Raw genomic sequence first — 7,888 nt, forward strand, 5'->3', positions numbered from 1 at the left:
GGCAAGCAGCTTGGTGTGAAAAAATCAACCGTGGGAGCAATCATCAGAAAATGGAAGACATACAAGACCACTGATAATCTCCCCTCGATCTGGGGCTCCACGCAAGATCTCATCCCGTGGGGTCAAAATGATCATGAGAACGGTGAGCAAAGACCCCAGAACCACACGGGGGGACCTGGTGAATGACCTGCAGAGAGCTGGGACCAAAGTAACAAAGGTCACCATCAGTAACACACTACAACGGCAGGGAATCAAATCCCGCAGTGCCAGACGTGTTCCGCTGCTGAAGCCAGCGCATGTCCAGGCCCGTCTGAAGTTTGCCAGAGAACACATGGATGATACAGCAGAGGATTGGGAGAATGTCATGTGGTCAGATGAAACCAAAGTAGAACTTTTTGGTATAAACTCAACTCGTCGTGTTTGGAGGAAGAAGAATACTGAGTTGCATCCCAAGAACACCATACCTACTGTGAAGCATGGGGGTGGAAACATCATGCTATGGGGCTGTTTTTCTGCCAAGGGGACAGGACGACTGATCCGTGTTAAGGACAGAATGAATGGGGCCATGTATCGTGAGATTTTGAGCCAAAACCTCCTTCCATCAGTGAGAACTTTGAAGATGAAACGAGGCTGGGTCTTCCAACATGACAATGATCCAAAACACACCGCCCGGGCAACAAAGGAGTGGCTCCGTAAGAAGCATTTGAAAGTCCTGGAGTGGCCTAACCAGTCTCCAGACCTCAACCCCATAGAAAATCTGTGGCGGGAGTTGAAAGTCCGTGTTGCTCGGCGACAGCCCCAAAACATCACTGCTCTCGAGAAGATCTGCATGGAGGAATGGGCCAAAATACCAGCTACTGTGTGTGCAAACCTGGTAAAGACCTATAGTAAACGTTTGACCTCTGTTATTGCCAACAAAGGTTATGTTACAAAGTATTGAGTTGTATTTTTGTTATTGACCAAATACTTATTTTCCACCCTGATTTACGAATAAATTCTTTACAAATCCTACCATGTGGATTCATGGATTTTTTTTTTTTCTTCACATTCTGTCTCTCACAGTTGAAGTGTACCTCTGGTGCAAATTACTGACCTCTGTCATCATTTTAGGTGGGGGAACTTGCACAATCGGTGGCTGACTAAATACTTTTTTGCCCCACTGTATGTAAAGCCAGATTTCATCCCACGTAAAAGCAAAAGTTTTTGTAAGCTATGTACCCCAGCTTAATTTGTGTATGTCTACTTGTGAAGATGATTTTTTTTTTTTTACAGTTAATGGCAGAAAAAAAGACGCCAAAAAAGAGGCAGTGACATGTAATAAAGATAATGATGAAAAGCAGCAGGTTGTGTTCTCACTGAAACAGCTCAAATCAGAGCAGAAAAAACAGCCCATTAGTCTGAGGCAGCAGAGATAAACAGCTATGCAGAATTTCTTGTTTTTGTTTTCAGAAAACTTTTATGTTAATAAGGCGCGTCAGCCTTTTTACTTGAGGGGGTCCCATTTTTAAATAGACTCCCCACATCCAAAGTGGAATAACAGACATGTTCTTCAGCATTAAATGGTGATATTCTCAGTCAGACCAATATAGTGTTTGCTTGATTTTTTGAGAAATCCATTTTCATATGTACAGTATGAAGTTATTCAGTCCAAATGACTGACTGCAGCTTTTCATTTATCACAGTGCTTAATGACATCAGTGGACGTGCACAAACTATTACTGGAGCACGGTAATCTTATTGCTTATTAGCCCAATATAACTGAGCAGTACGTGAAAATGAACCCTGTTACCTTTAGCTTTCACATAGATAGCTACAGCGAGCACTGTTCAAGCATTTAGATCTGCAGTTTCTCCACAGGAGGTCTATCTCACACTTTTTTTTTTGTTTTTCCTTTAGCGTAAGAATCTTCATTTCTACATATATTGAAATTGAAATATGCCCGATATTTACCCGAAACCCCAATCAATACAATCAATCAAGTTCCCACTTGTTTTACTTTTGGGAGGAAATGAAAGCAGCTCCTGCTCCTTAACACAATTAAGCTTTTAAACTTAATCAAAGTCAACTGAATAATGATGCAGACAACGTTGAAGTCATGTTTTTAAACTAGTTGCAGATGTCATATACTGGTATCCATCTGTGATCGGTTCAGTGCAGCTGATGTAAGAGCAAATATAAACCAGTGACGTTTAATTTTATCACATAATCACTACTTATTGAAGCAATGTTAAGAAACAAATTGGCGTTCACGTGGAAGCTTTTTTTGATGGTAAACGAAGCATGATCTTAAATCTCATGTGTTGATTCTGAAAGGTGGCATCAATGGCTACTTACTTCATAGCGAGCTGATTACTGTATGCTCTTAGAGCCCTCTTTTCCTGCGGTGGCAGCAGGAACAAAGCATTTCCCTCCTAAGCAAGCTTATTTTCACCACCTGTCCATTATCCAGTTAGCTCAACTTAAGGTCATAGCCTTCCAACCTCTGGTTGCTAGGGAAACATATATTCCTTGACCAGTTGGCAAGTGGCTGCTGGTTGATAGTAGAGATGGCACGATACCACTTTTTTATGTCCGATACCGATTCCGATATCATAAATTTGGATATCTGCCGATACCGATATGAATCCGATATAGTGTTTTTTAATCAACAAAACTGGTTTTTTTTAAATATCTTGCTGCATTTTGTATAAGTTCATACTCAAGTTTAAAACAACAACTACACTAAAGCTATTCTGTTATACCTGTATGCAAAAAAAAAAAATTTCATAGTTCAGCAATACTGATCAATCTAATAAACTTAAACCTACACCATCCTCCCTATTCTGGTATTTTAAAGAGTACTTAGCGTAAATATTAAGCAACCTAACTAATAGGGTTCCAACTCCCAGGAACAACAAAAATAAATAAATAAAAAATAGGGAACCACCCCTCACACTCCACCTCATGATGCTTAATCGACGTAATCAACCTTAATTTGATGCAGTGTGAAAAAAAATGCACAGAAATCAATTATTTTTCAAGAAATATTAAATAGATTCAACATCTTTCTTCAACAAAATTGCAGACTGCACAGATGGTACCTTCCCAAAGGAGAAAGTACTATAGCTTACTAGGGTATATTAGACTTAATAGTTACTATATACAGTAATTGACTTCTATTCATTTTACATCAAATTAAAACTTTGGGTGTCAGATAATTATTTATTAAAAGCTAGACATTTTAAATGAGAATAAGAAAGAAAAGTATGTCTTTGTGCCCCCTTTTCCCTGTTAATGCCCTATCGGCCCCCCTGGCTAAACTTTGCTAGATCCGCCCCTGCACAGTTACCAGCCGTCAGCTACAAAAGATCCTCGAGTAGAAAGTAATATTAAATAAATTCTAACAACAGCTGATCAAGCTTAAACGTGCTGCTGTTGTTCAGCCGCTGGTTTCCTCTTTCTGGTGCAAAGTGGGCCAAAAACAAACCAGAGAGACGGAGTCGCGACAGAAAAGCCGATCAGCTGATCATTAAGCAGTTTCATGATTGAAGTAGCAGCCGGAGAGCGAGAGGCAGTCGCTTGTTAAGCTTAACGTGGGAATGCTTTACAAACATTCAGAGATGGACTTACACACTTGCTTTACTTCTCTCGGGGATAACTTTGTCGGAGATGAAATGCCGGGTTGCTAGCGAAGCTCCACATGCTATCCAGACCACCGACAGGTCACAAATGCCACAGCCGCTCTATCACGTGATGCATACTGTTCCGACGTGCTAACGTTCTGAGGTGAGTTACGCGTGTTGCAAGTTTTGTGAGGTGCTTTCGTGATATTTAATGGATCGGATAACATTTTTTTTTTCTCTCTGATATCCGATCCAGTAATTTAGGTCAGTATCGGACCGATACCGATACGTAATATCGGATCGGTCCATCTCTAGTTGATAGTCATCATTTCTAGTTTGTATTATACTATTTTCACAATTTCACTGGATCACTGCTTAGTGAGCAGTTAGTGAGTGTCTGTAGCCATGTTGACATTTTCCATAGAAATTATTGGACCAACCACAGCAACCTGCTAGTGAGCAAAGCAGTTGCAAGGACGGTTTCAGTGTAACACCATGTAGCCCTTTGTAGTCATTTTCACCTGTCAACAACAAGCGACCTCTTACAACCACTCCCAACCACTCAAAACACATTTTTCCTTAGTTAGCAGATGTTGTTGACCTGTGTGACTGAATCCTAACATGTGTTTAATTTTAGCCTGACTCTGTCCTACGTTGATATTTTTCATACTGCAGTAGGCCTTATCTGTCATTGACATGCAGTGTAAAAAAATGGCTTAAATTGTGAAATTCAATAAATTGGAAAGAGAGTTAGAATCTTAATTTTTTAATTTGGTTACTTTAAAATCTGCATTCTCTTTGTGTGTAAGCATATTTTATTTGAAGATCTTCAGACTATTACATCCAGTTGCAAGTCTCTCTAAATGCAAAAACCCACAAAAGATTGCTTTACAGATAAAAGTCAGCCAAATAATTCATTTCTTTTTTTTAATAGTTAAACTGAAATAATCTAAATTTTATAGCACACCTGCCCATAGTATGTAAAACACTCCGCTTTATTGCTTGTCTGCAGAAGGAATTTGCACTTCTAACCAAACACAATTGATATTTTAAGTAATGTAGATGAGACAATTCCCAAATTTTCCTTTTGAGCAATCATTCCACTTTTACTGGAGCATGGCACAGCATCAAAAACTCTATAATTCAGTAACATCCCCTACATATATAATTCACAATGTGTTAAACATAAGCAGCTTATTTATTTTTGGGTTCCTGTTTCTATTTCTCTAAAAAAGACTAACGTATCTCTGTGAGACATGGTACGGGTTAAATGAAAATAAGCACAGCAGTTTTGCCTTCACTTGAGCCCTGTTCACGCTAAACTGGTCTGACTTTTATTCAAATTGATTTCTAAAACAAGTCTCTTTCCCCAGTGTTTTCCTGTTTCTGACAAAGTTCTATGTTTTGCATGAATTTGCCGGAGGACAGTTCTTAGCACATAAGAACAGTCAGATATTGTTTTGTCACCATGTTATGAAACAGTTGCTTTCATTTCCTTTCCGTCTATGTTTTTCCCCGTGGTCAAATCAACTTGATTTAAAATTCGCCTATAAGTGCATATTCCAGATGATAGAAATAACACCTGGCATTATAGCCAAAATGTTCTTTTGGGTACAAACTACATTACAAACCTAATATGGGTCCTCTATTAAACAGCGGAAGACCAGAGTTAGTGGAATATTGTTTTGCTCACACTTTGGCCTCTGATAAAGAAGCAATCCTGAGGGAGGCGGATGTTAGTCATTAGCAGATCCAGCTGTCATCAATGGGAAAATGAATTTTTTCTGCCCAAAGAGTGACAGGTCATAAGGTTGCAGACAAAGTGAGCTCCAACAAGCCATGCACAGGTGACAGATAATTCAAGTGTGGCATTATTTTGCATCCATTAGTGACTAAAGCATTGTTTCTGTGGTAACCCATTAGCTCAAACTCTGTAGCCAGCATTCAAGTTAAATCTCACTTTAACTTTTTAGGGCAGAAATAACGCAGTGAGAATCAGTTGCTTTGTATATTGCAATGGTCTATTTGAGAAATTTTAGTCAGGATTTAGGGCAGGTCATAAGCCAGAACTTGCACTAAATAGAGTTTTAAATTATATTTTTCCTATCTTGCTCTCTCTGTGTGTCTCTCTACACCTCCTGGATTGTCCTCAATCTTTAAATTAAAACAACTGCTTAACAACTTAAAAAAATGGGCTGTCAGTTGAAGTCTGATGCGAGCTTGGTTTTATTCTCATCATTTTAGGGTTTCATTCAAAGGGGACTTTATCAGTCATTTATTCATTTTCTTATCCCCTTATCCAATTCAGGTATGCATTGGGCCGGTGGGGGTGTACAATGCGCAAAAGGGAGAGTACACCTTGGGTGAATCACCAGTCTATCACAACACAGGCGGAAAGAAGTCCTTAGCCTATCACACTCACACCTGCTGACCGATGCCAATGATGTAATTACCCAGCTACATTTCCGAAAGAATGCAAAAGCATTGACATATATTTTTCCTTCCTATGATAGGCCGACGGGCAGGGCAGAGATAGATTTTGGTAGCCCGACTGGAAAAATCGCTAGTCCCGGGACGTCGGGCTAGCGATTTTGCGAGCCCTGTATCTGATTGAGGAATCACTCATCTTTGGAAAAGAGAGTTTATTACAGAGAAATGGCTCTTTCCAAAATAAAAGCTATACTTCTTCTGGGCTATATTCTCAGCAGCATATTAAACATATAAGGAGAATCCTGTGCTAACGGCTGTCTAAATGACTCGGGTAAAGTTTGTAGCATGCGTGCTTGTTGTTTGTCGGCATAAATGTGCAGTCATATTCGTTGTGTTCCCACTAGTGCTGTCAGCGTTAATCTCGTTGAAATGACGTTAACGCCACAACACGACAAATCTCCGTTAACGAGCTACCGCGGATCGCCCGTGCATGGGGCTGGACGGCCAACACATTAACGAGCTAACTGCGCTAACACACTAGCTCCCACCCATGTAATTGAGCATTGCGTGGCACTTCCAACATACTGTTTTACTTTAGTCCATGACGCGCTTACCTTCAGGGTCATACGTCACATGAAAACCAAAATAGTTCCAAAGGCCAGATCTGAATGAGGGTGGGGGAGGTTCAATTTCCCATGTTGCAAGGAGAGGTTTTTTTTTTTTTTTTTTTTTTCTTTTATTAGTAATATAAACATACAAACAAAATGCACCATATATTACAGATTCAGAGAATAAACATTTCTTACATATTAGCAACTTTCATATATAGTGAAAATAAAATATAAAGATGGGGTCACATAAATTAACAGATTATTAACTCACTAAATCAAAATCTTCTACAAAGGAAACAAAAAAAGCAGCCTTTTTCTTTTTAACTAAAGTCAAAGATTTGCAAGGAGAGGTTAACTTCTGTCTGGCTAGCTTGCCCTGTGTCACTACCCGATCCGTACCGGAAACCCGATCGGTACCCCGCATGCGCAAATCTTACGTCACTTCCTCTCTTTGCCAACATTGCGACATTCAATATATTTGATTGATACGGTTAGCGCCCAGTTAGCTCCTAGCATTTCTCAACAGCTCTGCCTCCTTTTCGACTAAACAATGGATAATCCGTATGCAAAGAAATTCATGCTTTTCTCCTCAACAGAGAGCGTCCCCCGATTGAGCAACAGCGCCGTAAAATAAGAAGAATGGCGCCTAATTACAGAGTTAATAATGCAGACTTTGTAATATCTCACGTGTAGATTCATCAGCCAGATTAAGTGTTTACTGACAATTGACAGTGATAGCGCACATCATCATCACTATTCCAACAATCCTCTCCTCACAGACAAGCATAAACACACTCGACTATCGCTAAATCAGATTTAACACACGTTTGTAATGACGACAATTCAGTTTATAATAGGGTTTATTCGCTCGGTCAGCAGGTGGCGGTATCCTCGTACACTGGGGAGTAAACTGCCATTAAACGAACAGAAGAAGAAGAAAACATCTGCACATGCGCGGTACGGATCGGGTAGACCCGATTTGTACGGTCAGACTTTACACATGCGCAGTAAGGATCGGAGAGTCCTGATCCGTAACTTTCTTTTTATTTTTCGTTTTTGTCTACATTGTACTGAAATGCTTCATTATTGCAAACATTTTAAGATATACTTGTTATTCTTAACATCTTAACTCTTACTCTGACCCATAACTATCGTAAAACGCTACGACCGGAAGTAGAAACCTTTCGCGCATGCGGGGTACCGATCGGGTTTCCGGTACGGATCGGGTAGTGACACCCTGCACTC

The sequence above is a fragment of the Aulonocara sp. 'chitande type north' Nkhata Bay genome, linkage group LG4 (assembly GCF_057382095.1).
Source record: "Aulonocara sp. 'chitande type north' Nkhata Bay isolate Kocher_YH1m ecotype deep benthic linkage group LG4, A_spYH_male_GT1.1, whole genome shotgun sequence".
In the NCBI taxonomy this organism is placed as follows: domain Eukaryota; kingdom Metazoa; phylum Chordata; class Actinopteri; order Cichliformes; family Cichlidae; genus Aulonocara; species Aulonocara sp. 'chitande type north' Nkhata Bay.